This window comes from Coregonus lavaretus (assembly GCF_964263955.1).
Source record: "Coregonus lavaretus genome assembly, contig: HAP1_SCAFFOLD_1161, whole genome shotgun sequence".
NCBI lineage: Eukaryota > Metazoa > Chordata > Actinopteri > Salmoniformes > Salmonidae > Coregonus > Coregonus lavaretus.
The window spans coordinates 112,096-130,781 of record NW_028159393.1 but is presented as its reverse complement, the minus strand read 5'-3'; the positions used below and the strand labels follow the sequence as shown (position 1 = coordinate 130,781).

Sequence of the window (18,686 nt, the reverse complement as noted above, 5' to 3'; positions counted from 1 at the left end):
CTGACCACCACTGTCTGTCTGTTCTATATCCCTTCACACAGACATCAGCTCTCCTGTCTCATAGTCTGATAAATGTATAGGTCGCTACTCTATTGGTATGATGAACAACTGACGTGTTGTCATTTCCCCTCCTATCCAATCCGCTTCGTCACAACCAGTTTGCAAACTCTCCTCCAACGCGTCGATGCCTCCCTCCCGTACTATAGACCAGAGTTGTGTCGGTGTGAATTGTGGTTTGGTATGATCCGATCCTCCCCTGCTCCTCCTCTCCATGGTGGTAGTTTCTATTCTATGAGAAGGTCAAATTACTCCGCATGTCTGCAACTGTACATACTTTCGGTCTATGAATTCGGACAGCAGCAAGCACGCTTGAAGAAGAATTAAGTCCGAATTCTGTTTCACACCGACTGAGAATGTTTGTAAACTGAACCTGGGTCGTGCCACGAGCTCCCTTCTGAAAGTAAGTAACGACACGAGTTTGTTGTTTTATTGTGGGACTGACGCGTAGGCTATCGCATGATGTTTTTGAAAGGATGCACACACCGATTTATATTTAGGAGGGTTGTCTTTTATACATGGACAGATATGTATTCCCGCAATTAATGTATTGTTATGCATTGACATGTTGTTCACTAATAAACATGTTATATACAACCCCTCGCAAAGCTTTGAGAAAAAAGCTGAAACGATGCTTCAGCAGAACAGTGTACGCACGCAAATACCTGCGTTACCAGTTAAAAGACAGGTAACAGTCTTGACATTGAACCACCACGTTTGGTACCCTAAAAAGGTGTGTTCAGTGCGTGTATTCTTCAAAATGCCGCGCGCGGTATCAAAATGTTTGATGGGAGAGGCTGCCATTGTTTTGAAGAGATTATAGTTTATGCAATAGCCTGTACAGGGTGTACCCATACACAAACATGTATGCACGCATGACTGTAAGTCGCTTTGGATAAAAGCGTCTGCTAAATGGCTTATTATTATTATTATTATTAATGTGTATGTGTGTTTTTATTTTGGCCTAATAGTACTGTAGAGCATTTTGTACTTGCAGACAATATAGCTGGGTCACCCCGTCCGTCCTGTCCCTAGGGGTCCACGGCGCTGCAGCGCCCCAACCCAACACACCCCACTCAGCTTTAGGATCTTAGTGAAACATTCATTATTGGTTTCAGGTGTGTTAGGCCAAGGCCAGAATGTCAACCAACAGTTCGACAGACCCCCAGGGCCAGATCTGAGCAGCCCAGTAGCTAGGGATTGCCTAAATAGGTATCTCCCCTGAAGTGGGCATGTTTTCAATACAGACGCCTTTTGTCGTACTGTATTCCATATAAGGCATCCAGACCTTATGAAAGGTGCACAGCATACCCTTAATCTTGTAATAAATCAAATCTAGTGATACATAACTTGACATTTCTTCCATCCATTGTGGGAGGATAACCAACCTTCCAATTAATGGCAATGCATTTCTTAGCTGCTACAAATGCTAGGTTACACAGTTTCTTCTGATAACAGTCTCCAGTATCAACATTTCCAAGCAATCAAAAACAGGGAGAATGGAGAATCTGTAGACATGCTGAGATAAAAGTACATACTCTTTGCCAGAATTCAGCCAGCCTTCACAAGACCATAACATATGCAAATCTGTCCCCTTTTGTGTTTTACACATCCAGCAGAATAATTACATTTCTGTGTGCATGATATTCAGTAATTTATGTCTGAGATGATATTAACATGACTGGGCATTCTAACATATCTGTATCTATCCATCATCATCAATAGCGTCTCGTAGGTCTTCCTCACATTTATGTTTTACATGTTGTGTCATCGGGAAAAGCCTCTATCAACCCTTGATACAGTTTGGAAATCAACTTTAGAGGTTTGTCAGACTGCCTTAAAATAGTTTCAATCTTTGAAGCTTCTTGCTTGTCCAGAGTTTGCTGCACATAGAAAATAAAGTGTTGTATCTGCAAAAATTCACCTCAGCTCCATCACAGACTGGTCTTCCCTGGCTGCCTGACCCTGCTCAGATGAGGCATGACAAAGAATTACATTGTACATTTGTTAATTATATTATCCATGAATGGTTCAACAATTGAAATGACCATTATTCCCAGATCCCAGACTGTAGCCTGCTCATCAACTCAAGATGGAACTTTGTATCCATTCACCGATTGTTATAATATACTGCAAATTTCACCTGAGCTCTGTAGACTGTTCTTCCCTGGCTGTCTGACCCTGCAGGGACACCTGTCAGCATCTGATCCTGCTAAGACATGATGAGCATAGTGTTGTGTACTGACTACGTACCATGACTGTGAAGCCTTTAGAGCTGTTAATACCGTGTCATTGTGAAAGTAGGGAATTAGCTAGGGGAAACCGACAGATCAATAACGTTACATTGTTATACTGACTAATAAAAACTCACATTGTGCTGAAAAAATGTCAGAATATCAATATTCAGTCGTTTGGCCGCTGGTTTCATCGTTCGATTCAGGTCTAGTGTGATTGAGGCAAAAAAAATAGCTAAAGTTAGTGAGCTAGCTAGCTAACGTTAGCAAACTTTTGGCTAGCTCTGCTAGCTAATGGTACAATGATACATCATCAAATTGACTTCATCAAATTGACTTCTGTTGAAACTGGACAAAACAAAGGCTACAAAACATTTCCATACACACAACAGCTGTTAGATATGGCTACCATCAGATAGCTAGAGGTTAGCTAGAGCTGAACTGGCTGTGGTAGCTACTAGCTAGCTAACTAGCTGCTAGTAGTTCATTCACTTCAGTTGAGGGGATTAAACATTAGCTAACGTAACATGCCAGTTACACTACTAGCTCAGCACTGGGAGTAAATATAAGTTTTTCTGTCAAACAGCAGTTACCTTGCCAGCTAGATCAGTCAACTAAAGAGTAGCCCGTTTCTGCTCTGCTTGCTTTTACAACAAAAAGCGTAACACAGACAGCAGCTGCCTCTGTTCATCTCTCCTGTGCTGGTCCTATACACCATCCTTTCAGAAGCTTTGCCTTCACACAGCCTGTCTGTGATGTCTGTGCGGTCCTAAATCCAGCCGGCTTAAACCGGAAAACAGCCTACTTGACCGCTCTGAGGCGTCCGCATGGTCGTAAAGCACACCGGAGCCGCGTTTTGTATCACAGTGCAATGATAAAACTGGGTTGGACAAAGTGCAATTTCAGAATGTGGGGGGGGTCATGTCCCCAGTGAAAGTTGTGCCCCTGCTACATACGTACATGTGACGTGATTGTATTACAATGGTAACATAATGTGCAATGATGCAATCACCTTATTATTCCTAGTCCTATAGACATTGTTTCGATGTTAGTTTAAAAATTCAAATTGGGAGACTGGATAGAAAGTTATCTCCGGAAAGCATTCGGTGGGGAATGGTATGAATGATGCCTGCCTGCATACGCATACGCATTACTCATCACTGTCTGTCTGTCTGCCTAAAACACTAATTCGCCCTAACTATAGCCATCTGGCCTGCCACTCTTTATTAGAGATAATATCCATCGACAGCAATCGGGTAGCCAACAGCTAAACATGTGACATGCATGGAACTTGTCCAGTATGTGTGTTTTGCAGTCATTGGTTATTCATTTTCTACATGCACCCCATGCCATGGCATTGCCCCTGTTCCACTAAGGAACTCAAGACTCAAGGTCAAGACAAGCACCACAAGGGCAGACAGACCTTGGTCACAGTCACACTTCATTTGGATAGTACCTATAGATCAGGGGTGTCAAACTCATTCCATGGAGGGCCTAGTGTCTGCTGGTTTTTCTTTTTTTCTTTCAATTAAGACCAAGACAACCAGGTGAGGGGAGTTCCTTACTAATCAGTGACCTTAATTCATCAATCAAGTACAAGGGTGGAGTGGAAACCCGCAGACACTCGGCCCTCCGTGGGATGAGTTTGACATGTGCTATAGATGGTCTACTGCAACTCTTGATACGCAACAATTTGCGTATAGTGGATAGTTCAAATTAAGGTCTGTTAACATAAGTCAACATTACATCGTTACCATTAAAGTATAAGATACATAATGTAATCTTTACAAAAAATAAATAAAAAAAATGTGTCATTTAAATAACTCTCATTAAAAAGTTATACCATCTCTCAGCTTAAATCTGCAATATCTAACTTTTTGGTCGAACTGACCAAATTCACATAGAAATGTGTGGTATAGATCTGTCATTCTCATTGAAAGCAAGTCAATCAATCAATCAATCACATTTTATTTATAAAGCCCTTTTTACATCAGCAGATGTCACAAAGTGCTTATACAGAAACCCAGCCTAAAACCCCAAACAGCAAGCAAACACAGGTATAGAAGCACGGTGGCTAGGAAAAAAACCCTAGAAAGGCAGGAACCTAAGAAGAAACCTAGAGAGGAACCAGGCTTTGAGCGATGGCCAGTCCTCTTTTGGCTGTGCCGGGTGGTGATTGTAAGAGTACATGGCCATTAAGGCCAGATCGTTCTTCAAGATGTTCAAACATTCGTAGATGACCAGCAGGGTCAAATAATAATCACAGTGGTTGTAGAGGGTGCAACAGGTCAGCAACTCAGGAGTAAATGTCAGTTGGCTTTTCATAGCCGAGCATTCAGAGGTCGAGACAGCAGGTGAGGGAGCCACAGGCAAAACAGCAGAAACTGGATCACCAGCACGACCAGGTGGACTGGGGACGGGGACAGCCAGGAGTCATCAGGCCAAGTAGTCCTGAGGCATGGTCCTAGGGCTCAGGTCCTCTGGGAAGGGAGAGAGAGAGGGAGAGAGAGAAGCGGTAGCTCTATTCTATGTGCGCTATTTCTATGCTTCCTCTTCTTAAGTTTAGTTTTTGTGTCTTTTACTTTCAGTTTTGTACACCAGCTTTAAACAGCTGAAAATACAATATTTTGGGTTATGGAAAATATATTTCACAGCGGTTAAGATGGTACCATGATTCTCTACACTATACTTGCTTGTTTTGTCACATAATTCTAAAATTAGGCAAACTATTAGAATTTTTGCGAAGTGCATCTTTAACTCTAAAACCAATTCCTCTTGACCTCAAATGGGAAAATGACTCCAGCTCATGCAATTCCAACTGGAAGATGTTGAGATCAAATCATGTTTGAGTAAACAAGATACATTAAGTCATTTCAGACATTGGTATAATGGAAGAGCAATTGTATGGGGCTAACACACCTTCCATCCTGAGTCACGATTCAATGTGATGTGATTATGCATGCTCTTGCTAGACTTGATTGAAACACCTACTGTCAGTGGTTTGCATCCCAAATGGCACAATATTCCCTATGCATTGTACTACTTTTGACCAGGGCACATATAGTGCACTATATAGGGAATAGGGTGCCATTTGGGATGCAACCTACTGAACGCTGCTTGGTACAAAGCTGATTATTATTATCCGACTCCCTGTCTATGAAATTGGAAGGATTCTCATTTATCAGAGCAGTAGGCCTATATCATCACTAAAGGCACTATTGCCGTGAAAACTACCTTGAGCAGTTTTTGTTCCTTTGAGTGTATGGGTGAGAACCACTGGACTGGAAAATCCTGTCTCAATCAATTCATCAATCAATCAGTCAGTCAACCAATCAATCAATCAGCTTTTTGTATAGAGGTTTTTTACCAATGTACTTGTGCTTGACCTAATTATCTGCATTTAATAATGAGTAATTCCCTATGATGTTATTTGGTAAGACAACAACCCTGTGCCAATGTTGGTCACTGTTTGACTGTGCATTAAGATTCTGTTCTTTTGCCAACACTGAAAGTGCTAGATTAAAGGATTTGCTTTCTAACTGCTTTTTCAGTGTTGAGTCATGATGCTTGCTGCTGCGTTTTATCCTAATGAAAAGAGCTGTTCAATTTTACAGAGAGGGATGGGGAGCGAGACATATTAAAACAACAAGAAAAGCACTCAAATAATGACAAGGGAAGTGACTGCGTAGTTGCTTTTTGTTCTGATTCCAGGAAATGCACATTTCAAGTTATTCTATGTGACAAGAACATTTCCAAGAAAGGCATTCTCTCATTATTGCTTCATGAGCCTTCTGGCTTTAAACCCCTAACAACGTTTGTGAAAAATGTGTTTTTTTCTGTATCACCAAGATTAAGGGACACCAGTCAGGTTGACATAAATCTCAAAAAGGCATACAGTAGATGCCATCCACTGCGAACCAATTGCTCAACAAAAATAACTATTGAATCCCTCAACTCAATCCCTCAACTCATCTGACCCTCAACTCAATCCCTCAACTCAATCCCTCAACTCATCTGAATCCCTCAACTCATCTGAATCCTTCAACTCAATCCCTCAACTCATCTGGCCAAGCTTCCTGCCATACAGGACCTCTATACCAGGCCATGTCAGAGGAAGACCCTAAAAATTGTCAAAGACTCCAGCCACCCTGGTCATAGACTGTTCTCTCTGCTACCGCACGGCAAGCGGTAGCGGAGCGCCAAGTCTTGGTCCAAGAGGCTTCTAAACAGCTTCTACCCCCAAGCCATAAGACTCCTGAACATCTAATCAAATGGCGACCCAGACTATTTGCATTGCACCCCCACCCCTCTTTTACGCTGCTGCTACTCTCTGTTTATTATCTATGCATAGTCACTTTAATAACTCTACCTACATGTACATATTACCTCGACTAACCGGTGCCCCCGCACATTGACTCGGTACCGGTACCCCCTGTATATAGCCTCGCTATTGTTATTTTTACTGTTGCTCTTTAATTATTTGTAACTTTATTTTGTATTATTTTATATTGTATTTTTTGGGGGGTATTCTTTCTTAAAACTGCATTGTTGGTTAAGGGCTTGTAAGTAAGCATTTCACTGTAAGGTGAACCTGTTGTATTTGGCGCATGTGACAAATAACATTTTATTTTATTTGAATCCCTCAACTCAATCCCTCAACTCATCTGACCCTCAACTCAATCCCTCAACTCATCTGACCCTCAACTCAATCCCTCAACTCATCTGAATTCCTCAACTCAACAGACCATGCAGTAATGACCACAAGCTCTATAGACAATAGCTCTATACAGAAATGACCAGCTTTGTGTTACTTGCGTTGCGACAGACAGAGGCAGGGTTTATAACAGCTTTACCTACATACTACGTACAGCCCACAGTAAATGGCATCATGGGACTGGTTGTGGTTTACAGAGGATTAAGCACAGCTAAACTTGTATAACCCAGCCCGTTGACCCTACAGCCACTCCTCCCTTCCTCGCCCCTCCCAGACTCTACCGGCAACTCACCCTCTGTCCCTGCTAGGCCTCAGTCTATAGACAGCCTATGTAGGCTATAATGGCACCCTATGGGACCAAAACAGCTGAGAAGTTTAGCCTCGCACTTCAACGCTCTTAGTTGTTGCGGATATTGACCCACTATGTCTTTACTTGGTGCATGCAAAGTAATCTACCTTTTAAGGGCGCACATAATTAACTATACATTGTGTAGACTCTTGGTGAACCTGATAATTAATATGACAGATAGCTGACATGATAAATCACAGGCTGGTGTTACGTACAGAAACATGATGGGTTGATGTTGTAATGCTGGCTGTCAACGGTGTTGTCATGAATCGCCCAGCACTTAACCAAAATGAACCGTCCTCAGAGCCTTCAGTTCTGCTTTCTATGGCTTCACTAACCAATTGAATCATGCTTTTGGAACAAATCAAACAATTAATTTGATGGAAGGAGGTCCCAAGGGCGTTTGTCCCTGTCAGTTTAATATCATTTTGGATTATGAGTCAGCCTGTGCTGAGTTGATGTCTCGAACTCACAATGACAGTGTCCTACCACCTTGCCATGAGCTACTGCAGCTCTATGTCTACAGCTGAGGTTGTGTCCCTAGTTACAGATCTGAACTCCAATGATTGGCTGTGTCCCTAGCCAAACATCTGAACTCCAATGATTGACTGTGTCTAGAGATCTGAACTCCAATGATTGACTGTGTCTAGAGATCTGAACTCCAATGATTGACTGTGTCTAGAGATCTGAACTCCAATGATTGACTGTGTCTAGAGATCTGAACTCCAATGATTGACTGTGTCTAGAGATCTGAACTCCAATGATTGTCTTTGTCCCTACCAGAGATCTTACTCCAATGATTGGCTTTGTCCCTACCAGAGATCTGAACTCTGAATCTACATACTGTACAGCAGAACGTTCCACAGCATCGATAGACAGTTGGAATAATTTGTATAAAATTTTTTTTAAAGAAGAAAACAATTGTTGAACTGTGAACCTGTAGGGACATCAGTCAGTGATTTGACATTAGACATAGAAAGAGAGTATAAACCATGTATTTAAAGTAACCATAGATACAGACAACTAGTAGACTGAAATAGCAAAAATGACTTGAAGGCCCTCCTAGTAGGCCTGTGTTGTTGGTGTCTGTTCCATCCAGACCTACTCTAGGTCAGAGACAGGAGTTGAATAATTAATTAAAAACAACCGTGTCGTTATCAGAGCACCAAGGACTGGTAATATATATACTGTAGTGGTCATGTGTCTGTCTGACCCTGCTGTGTTTAAAGAAATAATCCTCTCAAAAACAATATTTTAGTATTTTTTTTCATTAGTCCACTGTTAATACAGTCCCATTATGTTTTGCATGCCAGCAGTGACGTTTTCAAGATATTAGACTTTCAAGAAGCAAAGTGTCACTTGCCACATCATAAGATACACTTTGCTTCTTGAAGATCCAATATCTTGACTGCTGACATGCAAAATATTTTCAGTCTGTGGGGTTGTTTAGTTTAAGTTACAAATAGCAAAAGTAGTCAAAGTGAGAAGTGCTATCACAGTCTTAAAATAATTATTGCTTTTTTTTTGCTGTTGATCTTTCTTTAAGGGGCGGTTTCCTGGACACAGATGAAGCCTAGTCCTGGACATGAAACGCTCTTCTCCCTACTTCCACTCGCACTGCAGCTGCAATGAACGAGTAGCCAAGTGTATCGATAGCCCTGCGTTTTTATTATTAGCAGCTTGTCGTGTATATTTTAATATTGAGGAATATTTCACTTTCTCTGGCATAGGAACAACATGAATTTGTGCATAAGGCAGAATTGATGCGGTGCGATTTAAGTTTAGCCATCAGGTGGAGGACGGTGTAACCGCTCTCTGGTCACTCACCGGAGGAAAGGAGAGAGCAGGGACTGTGAGAGGCAGACCCTCTGCTGCCAGAGAGGAAGAGGCGAAGCCAGAGGTTTCACTCTCGCCAAAATCTGTTCAAAATAAGCCCAATGCGTTGTAATGGGCTTATTTTGGACCTAAGCTTGTCGCCTGCCTTCCCGCCTTTGGGACAACGACTCCCATTGTTAGGGCAGAGACATGAGCATCTCATCATTATATACAGATCTCTGCTGCTGCGCTCTCCCTTCCTCCAGTAAAATTATTTAAATTTATGCTCAGCTGTGCCTCGCAACTGATTTGTTTTTTTAATATAATATGGTCTGAGAATAACAATATTGGCAGGCCAAGCATAGCCAATATGCTGTGATAATGTATAAGACCTACTGCACAAACCTCATTCCTAAATAACTGTTTTTATTAGGTTAAAGGTAGACTCTAAGAGTGTTGAAGCGCAAGGCTCAACTGTTTTGGACCCCTGGCTACCACGCGTGAAGCGAACCCGTGCCAGGGTTGTCATGTCTGCAGTTTTCTAGCCAAATTGGGCTACTTTGAAAACTATGTCGTGGGTGAAACTGTATTGGTTGCGGGTTTTTGGACTACTTTTAAATAGCACCGTGGCCGCCATGGCATTTCTCTTAAAAAATAAATATATGAATTTCACTGTGACCTGCTACTGCTGACTATCAGGCAATGAGGCAGGCTGTTGCTGAGTGAGTGATTGATTGAGTGAGTCAGTGAGCGAGTGTGTGAGTAGAGGGAGGGAGGGGGAGGGGTGTGTGTTGAGCACAGTCATTGGGTGTTGAGAGAGTACTGCAGCAGGCAGTCATGACAAGTGATGTGAGAAAAACAAACTAATTAACTAGCACTAGCTAGCTACTTACTTCTCCCTCATAATTCTTGTTTGCCTCGTTTGTTGTATCCTGACTACCCCCAGTCCTACCAATCATTACTAGAGACAGCACAGCAAGGGAGAGAAACTGAGAAATAATCATCCAACCGTTTCAGAGAGAGGGAGCGAGGATCGAACAATGTGCTTTCTCTCTGGGTATGTAGTCAGGGCTCGAAATTAAGGGCGTCCTGGGACAGTTCAAACAGACTCTGGGACAGTTCTGGGACGATAGATTCCTACAACTACTGTACATAAAACAATTTTTGAAAGCAATGACGCTAATGCAACAGATCAGAACGTTTAGCTTAAAATGTTGAGCAACTATTATTTGTTTACATTAGAAGCACAGCACATGCGCACACGGCAGTAGGCTATGCGCGAATGTTCCAAAATGTAATTAGTGGGAACACACTGTTCTACTCATCTGAGTATCTGCGGTGCTGCTCGTGGCAAAGTCATTTAACTGAGTCTACCTTTAATGTTGCACAGGCTTACATTTGTTATGTCATGTTAAAAAAAAAAAAATCAGAGTGGTAGAACTCTGCTTGCTTTTTGACTGCAAAAGTGATCTTGACTCAGAAAAGGTTGGTGACCACTGCCCTAGACTGATTACTAAATGAGGTGTCATTGGTGTTTCTAATGAATACTAGCAGTTACAGATGTGTTATGTGAAGTAGATTATATGGCAGTACAGCTCTTTATCAGGCTCATGGATATATGTTTCAAATAGTAGCTGGAACATCAATTTGCTAATGGTTAAACCAGTATGAACGACATCATATTGTACAAAAAGCTGTCTGATTTTACATGTTATGGACAGTTCCACCGTAACAGAGTGACACTGAGAGTCTGATTTTTCACTTTAAAATCTGTCATTCTGTTACCAAACTTTGTATCTGCATTGTTCTTCAAGTAAATGTTTTTTTGTGAAATGTTCAATGGATATTGTTCAAAGGAGTTCTTGTGCATAGAGTTGCTTGGTTTGTTTCACTTTGCAATCATTGGTTTTGGTTTGACATACATTTGAAAGTGAAAAATCAGAGTCTCAGTGTTACTGTGGAATTGCCCTTATCTCAGATTATTGGAGTAATAGAACAGATACATTGATAAACTCTAAGGCTACTACAATTTGATGTATTGGTCTGCTTCTTCTCTCTGTAGTGTGATAAATATATGATGTAATATTATATAATATATTGTAATATGTAAATGTTTTATCCCGTTGCCTGGATAGACAGTGGTTGGTTGGTTGTCTCCTGGCTCCAGTCTCACAAACACACATAAGGAAAGAGAAACAAGATGCCCTGGGAAAATAACGGCCTTCATACATCTACAGTACATCTATTAAGAAAACATAACTATAGGAGTCAAAAATGATGGAAAGGGTGTTTACTCTGTCTGCAGTAATTTACTGAATTTCCATAATCGCCTTGTTTCCTGCCAAGCTAATGTGACCTCTCTCTCAGAGAGAGAGAGAGAGAGAGAGAACACTGCCCACAAAATGAGGTGGAAACTGAGCTCCACTTCCCAACCCCCTGCCAGATGTATGACCATATTAGAGACACATATTTTCCTCAGATTACACAGACCCACAAAGAATTCCAAACCAAATCCAACCCATATTTCTTTATTTATTTTCCCTTTTGTACCTGTACTATTTACACATCGTTACAACACTGTATATAGCCATAATATGACATTTCAAATGTCTCTATTCCTTTGGAACTTTTGTGAGTGTAATGTTTACTGTTAATTTTATATTGTTTATTTCACTTTTGTATCTATTTCACTTGCTTTGGCAATGTAAACATATGTTTCCCATGCCAATAAAGCCCTTTGAATTGAATGGAATTGAATTGAGAGTGAGAGAGAAGGAAAGATTTCTGCAGTAACACATACGGACTGTGACATGGGACCAACACACAGTATCTCACAAAAGTGAGTACACCCCTCACATTTTTGTAAATATTTGAGTATATCTTTTCATGTGACAACACTGAAGAAATGACACTTTGCTACAATGTAAAGTAGTGAGTGTACAGCTTGTATAACAGTGTAAATTTGCTGTCCCCTCAAAACAACTCAACACACAGCCATTAATGTCTAAACCGCTGGCAACAGCACCCCTAAGTGAAAATGTCAAAATTGGGCCCAATTAGCCATTTTCCCTCCCCGGTGTCATGTGACTCGTTAGTGTTACAAGGTCTCAGGTGTGAATGGGGAGCAGGTGTGTTAAATTTGGTGTCATCGCTCTCACATTCCCTCATACTGGTCACTGGAAGTTCAACATGGCACCTCATGGCAAAGAACTCTCTGAGGATCTGAAAAAAAGAATTGTTGCTCTACATAAAGATGGCCTGGGCTATAAGAAGATTGCCAAGACCCTGAAACTGAGCTGCAGCACGGTGGCCAAGACCATACAGCGGTTTAACAGGACAGGTTCCACTCAGAACAGGCCTTGCCATGGTCGACCAAAGAAGTTGAGTGCACGTGCTCAGCGTCATATCCAGAGGTTGTCTTTGGGAAATAGACGTATGAGTGCTGCCAGCATTGCTGCATAGGTTGAAGGGGTGAGGGGTGCTCAGACCATACGCCGCACACTGCATCAAATTGGTCTGCATGGCTGTCGTCCCAGAAGGAAGCCTCTTCTAAAGATGATGCACAAGAAAGCCCGCAAACAGTTTGCTGAAGACAAGCAGACTAAGGACATGGATTACTGGAACCATGTCCTGTGGTCTGATGAGACCAAGATCAACTTATTTGGTTCAGATGGTGTCAAGCGTGTGTGGCGGCAACCAGGTGAGGAGTACAAAGACAAGTGTGTCTTGCCTACAGTCAAGCATGGTGGTGGGAGTGTCATGGTCTGGGGCTGCATGAGTGCTGCCGGCACTGGGGAGCTACAGTTCATTGAGGGATCCATGAATGCCAACATGTACTCTATATCAAGAACAGCGCCGGAGAAGATGGCTGCCGTTTTACAGCCCTCTAACCAATTGTACTATTATGTGTGTTTTTCCGCGTTATTTGTAATTTATTTTGTACATAATGTTTCTGCCATCGTCTCTTATAACCAAAAATAGCTTCTGGATATCAGGACAGCGATTACTCACCTCGTATTGGAAGAAGATTTTTTCTTCAATGAGGCGGCCGCGAAGGATATCATACAGACACCCGACAAGGCCCAAATCCCCGTCATTCGCGTGAGGAAGAGACGGAGATATCGTGGACATAGATCGGGGTGCCTTGTAAGGATCCGACGGCGATCGAGTAAACTGCCTCTTCCATCAATCCTATTAGCCAACGTTCAATCATTTGAAAATAAATTGGATGACTTAAGATTACGGTTATCCTACCAACGGGACATTAAAAACTGTAATATCTTATGTTTCACCGAGTCGTGGCTGAACGACGACATGGATTTCATACAGCTAGCGGGCTATACGCTACATCGGCAGGATAGAACGGCTGACTCCGGTAAGACAAGGGGTGGCGGTCTGTGTATATTTGTAAACAACAGCTGGTGCACAAAATCAAATACTAAGGAAGTCTCGAGGTTTTGCTCGCCTGAGGTAGAGTATCTTATGATAAGCTGTAGACCACACTATTTACCAAGAGAGTTTTCATCTATATTTTTCATAGCTGTCTATTTACCACCACAAACCAATGCTGGCATTAAGATTGCACTGAATGAGTTGTACAAGGCCATAAATCAACAGGAAAACGCTCATCCAGATGCAGCGCTCCTAGTGGCCGGGGACTTTAATGCAGGGAAACTTAAATCCGTTCTACCTAATTTCTACCAGCATGTTAAATGTGCAACCAGAGGAAAAAAAACTCTAGACCACCTTTACTCCACACACAGAGACGCATACAAAGCTCTCCCTCACCCTCCATTTGGCAAATCTGACCATAACTCTATCCTCTTGATTCCTGCTTATAAGCAAAAACTAAAGCAGGAAGCACCAGTGACTCGGTTAATAAAAAAGTGGTCAGATGACGCAGATGCTAAGCTACAGGACTGTTTTGCTAGCACAGACTGGAACATGTTCCGGGATTCTTCAGACAGCATTGAGGAGTACACCACATCAGTCACTGGCTTCATCAATAAGTGCATCGATGATGTCGTCCCCACAGTGACCGTACGTACATACCCCAACCAGAAGCCATGGATTACAGGCAACATCCGCACTGAGCTAAAGGGTAGAGCTGCCGCTTTCAAGGAACGGGACTCTAACCCGGACGCTTATAAGAAATCCCGCTATGACCTCCGACGAACCATCAAACAGGCAAAGAGTCAATACAGGACTAAGATTGAATCGTACTACACTGGCTCTGACGCTCGTCGGATGTGGCAGGGCTTGAAAACTATTACAGACTACAAAGGGAAGCACAGCCGCGAGCTGCCCAGTGACACAAGCCTACCAGACGAGCTAAACCACTTCTATGCTCGCTTCGAGGCAAGCAACACTGAAGCATGCATGAGAGCACCAGCTGTTCCGGATGACTATGTGATCACGCTCTCCGTAGCCGATGTGAGTAAGACTTTTAAGCAGGTCAACATTCACAAGGCCACAGGGCCAGACGGATTACCAGGACGTGTACTCCGAGCATGTGCTGACCAACTGGCAAGTGTCTTCACTGACATTTTCAACATGTCCCTGACTGAGTCTGTAATACCAACATGTTTCAAGCAGACCACCATAGTCCCCGTGCCCAAGGACTCTAAGATAACCTGCCTAAATGACTACCGACCCGTAGCACTGACGTCTGTAGCCATGAAGTGCTTTGAAAGGCTGGTCATGGCTCACATCAACAGCATTATCCCAGAAACCCTAGACCCACTCCAATTTGCATACCGCCCCAACAGATCCACAGATAATGCAATCTCTATTGCACTCCACACTGCCCTTTCCCACCTGGACAAGAGGAACACCTATGTGAGAATGCTATTCATTGACTACAGCTCAGCATTCAACACCATAGTGCCCTCTAAGCTCATCACTAAGCTAAGGATCCTGGGACTAAACACCTCCCTCTGCAACTGGATCCTGGACTTCCTGACGGGCCGCCCCCAGGTGGTAAGGGTAGGTAACAACACATCTGCCACACTGATCCTCAACACGGGGGCCCCTCAGGGGTGCGTGCTCAGTCCCCTCCTGTACTCTCTGTTCACCCATGACTGCATGGCCAGGCACGACTCCAACACCATCATTAAGTTTGCCGACGACACAACAGTGGTAGGCCTGATCACCGACAACGATGAGACAGCCTATAGGGAGGAGGTCAGAGACCTGGCCGTGTGGTGCCAGGACAACAACCTCTCCCTCAACGTGACCAAGACAAAGGAGATGATTGTGGACTACAGGAAAAAAAAGAGGACTGAGCACGCCCCCATTCTCATCGACGGGTCTGTAGTGGAACAGGTTGAGAGCTTCAAGTTCCTTGGTGTCCACATCACCAACGAACTATCATGGTCCAAACACACCAAGACAGTCGTGAAGAGGGCACGACAAAGCCTATTCCCCCTCAGGAGACTGAAAAGATTTGGCATGGGTCCTCAGATCCTCAAAAAATTCTACAGCTGCACCATCGAGAGCATGCTGACTGGTTGCATCATCGCCTGGTATGGCAACTGCTTGGCCTCCGACCGCAAGGCACTACAGAGGGTAGTGCGTACGTCCCAGTACATCACTGGGGCCAAGCTTCCTGCCATCCAGGACCTCTATACCAGGCGGTGTCAGAGGAAGGCCCTCAAAATTGTCAAAGACTCCAGCCACCCTAGTCATAGACTGTTCTCTCTGCTACCGCACGGCAAGCGGTACCGGAGTGCCAAGTCTAGGTCCAAAAGACTTCTCAACAGCTTCTACCCCCAAGCCATAAGACTCCTGAACAGCTAATTATGGCTACCCGGACTATTTGCACTGCCCCCCCCCCCCACCCCATCCTTTTTACGCTGCTGCTACTCTGTTAATTATTTATGCATAGTCACTTTAACTCTACCCACATGTACATATTACCTCAACTACCTCAACTAGCCGGTGCCCCCGCACATTGACTCTGCAACGGTACCCCCCTGTATATATAGCCTCCCTACTGTCACTTTATTTTACTTCTGCTCTTTTTTTTCTCAACACTTTTTTTGTTGTTGTTTTATTTTTACTTTTTTTGTTAAAAATAAATGCACTGTTGGTTAAGGGCTGTAAGTAAGCATTTCACTGTAATGTCTGCACCTGTTGTATTCGGCGCATGTGACCAATAAAATTTGATTTGATTTTGATGTACTGTGACATACTGAAGCAGAGCATGATCCCCTCCTTTCGGAGACTGGGCCGCAGGGCAGTATTCCAACATGATAACGACCCCAAACACACCTCCAAGACGACCACTGCCTTGCTAAAGAAGCTGAGGGTAAAGGTGATGGACTGGCCAAGCATGTCTCCAGACCTAAACCCTATTGAGCATCTGTGGGGCATCCTCAAACGGAAGGTGGAGGAGTGCAAGGTCTCTAACATCCACCAGCTCCGTGATGTCGTCATGGAGGAGTGGAAGAGGACTCCAGTGGCAACCTGTGAAGCTCTGGTGAACTCCATGCCGAATAGGGTTAAGGCAGTGCTGGAAAATGATGGTGGCCACACAAAATATTGACACTTTGGCCCCAATTTGGACATTTTCACTTAGGGGTGTACTCACTTTGGTTGCCAGTGTGTTGTGTTATTTTGAGGGGACAGCAAATTTATACTGTTATACAAGCTGTACACTCACTACTTTACATTGTAGCAAAGTGTCATTTCTTCAGTGTTGTCACATGAAAAGATATACTCAGATATTTACAAAAATGTGAGGGGTGTACTCACTTTTGTGAGATACTATATGTATGTTTTAGGACATTTTAATATAGGCTATGTAAATACAATTTTAAGTGGATTAATTCATCCTGAACTTTTCAGTTTCAATCCAAGGTATTGAGATAGCAATTCAACTAGATAGCAATGCACATAAAGCACTGTGTGGGTGACAAATATTTGATCAGGCCTTAAATCATGGTTGGGTTCATATAGAATCATGTTGTTGAAATAAAATAATTCTCAACACTTACACGATTTTGTCTCCTTTGTTGGTACTGTATTCCTGTGAGTTTGTAGCTTGCAGTTGTGACAATGCAGACAGTAGGATATATCTGTATCCAAGCCTCTGTCATTACAGTATCAGCCAGTATGTTGACTGCTCTTTCAGGCTTTAGTATAACAGATCCTATAACCGGCTCTTAATAAGTACTGGGCTGTTGGGTGTCCTCCTTCAGTCCACCAGGCAGCTTTCAACAGAAGTGCCAACCAGCAGTATTATCGACCAGCAGTATTACCTGCTGTCCTGTCTGTCTACCTGTGTGCAGTTTACCCATGCTGTTAAGCACACCTGGGTTCAAATAGTATTTGAAATATAGTATTTGCTTTAGCCTGCCTAGAGTGTCAGGTGGGTGGGGTTTGCACTTGTGGGACTTCTTTTGGTTCCATTGCAACAGGCAAGATCAATCGAGCACAGCTAAAGTATTTAAAATGATTTCAAATAGTATTTGAACCCAGGTCTTGCTGCTAAGGGATTCTCTTCAACCCATTATCTGGCTGTCTGCTAGTTGTGTTTGTCAGGACACTCAGTCCGCTCTGAGACAGTTACACTGAAACACAAAGCTGACTTAATGAATGAATGTGGGAAAGAAAACCCCCTATCTCAGACAAGATCCCTCTAGTTACTGTACCTCCTACCTCTCTGTTTCTCTGGTTGAAGTCCCAACCTTTCACGTTCTATTACGACAGGAAGAAGGTGTAAACTGCTGTGAAACTGATCAACAAATGTGTTTGTGTTTTTGTGCGTGTCTGCCTGTCTGTCTGTCTGCCTTTGTACATGTGTGCGTGTTTTTAATCCCAAATAGTATTAAAACCATTTTTTAAGTTCGTTGGAGGATTTTGTTTCCCCTGGCCCTTCAGAGAGATAGTCTGAAGGGTTGTTTATATTTTTCAGAGATATGGCTCCGGTCCATCCGTAAAGCCTTTTCTGGGTAATCATTTTAAAGCACTACAACACTGTGACCAATGGAGGATGAGTCAAAACTAAATTGTGCAACTCTTTGAAATTGCCCCACTTTTCTCTTTATGTACCGTGTACTGTATTCTCTCACAGATTACAGCACGGTGCTGAGTGTGAGATGAAACGTTGTATAATGACAACATTTCTCTCTGCGGCATTTATATATCTTCTTATTATGCAGTGCCTTCAGAAACTATTCATACCCCTTGACTTATTCCACATTTTGTTGTGTTACAGCCTCAATTCAAAATGGATTAAATAGATTTTTTTCCTATCTACACACAATACCCCATAATGATAAAGTGAAAACATTTATTGAAATAAAATACAGAAATATCATTTACATAGGTATTCACACCCCTGAGTCAATACTTTGTAGAAGCACCTTTTGGTGGCGATTACAGCTGTGAGTCTTTCTGGGTAAGTCTCTAAGAGCTTTGCACAGTTGGATTGTACAATATTTGTCCATTATTCTTTTAAAAATTCTTCAAGCTCTGTCAAGTTGATTGTTGATCAGTGCTAGACAGCCATTTC

The 18,686-nt window shown here is 42.7% G+C and overlaps 1 long non-coding RNA gene across 1 annotated transcript in view; it reads left to right on the top strand.

Moving 5' to 3' along the window:
• Nucleotides 1-265: 265 nt before the first annotated feature.
• LOC311122930 overlaps nucleotides 266-18,686 on the top strand; it is a 91,254-nt gene continuing 72,833 nt past the window's right edge. The window contains exon 1 of the long non-coding RNA XR_014612527.1: nucleotides 266-460. This is a non-coding gene — a long non-coding RNA (uncharacterized lncRNA). The remainder of the gene's footprint in view (nucleotides 461-18,686) is intronic.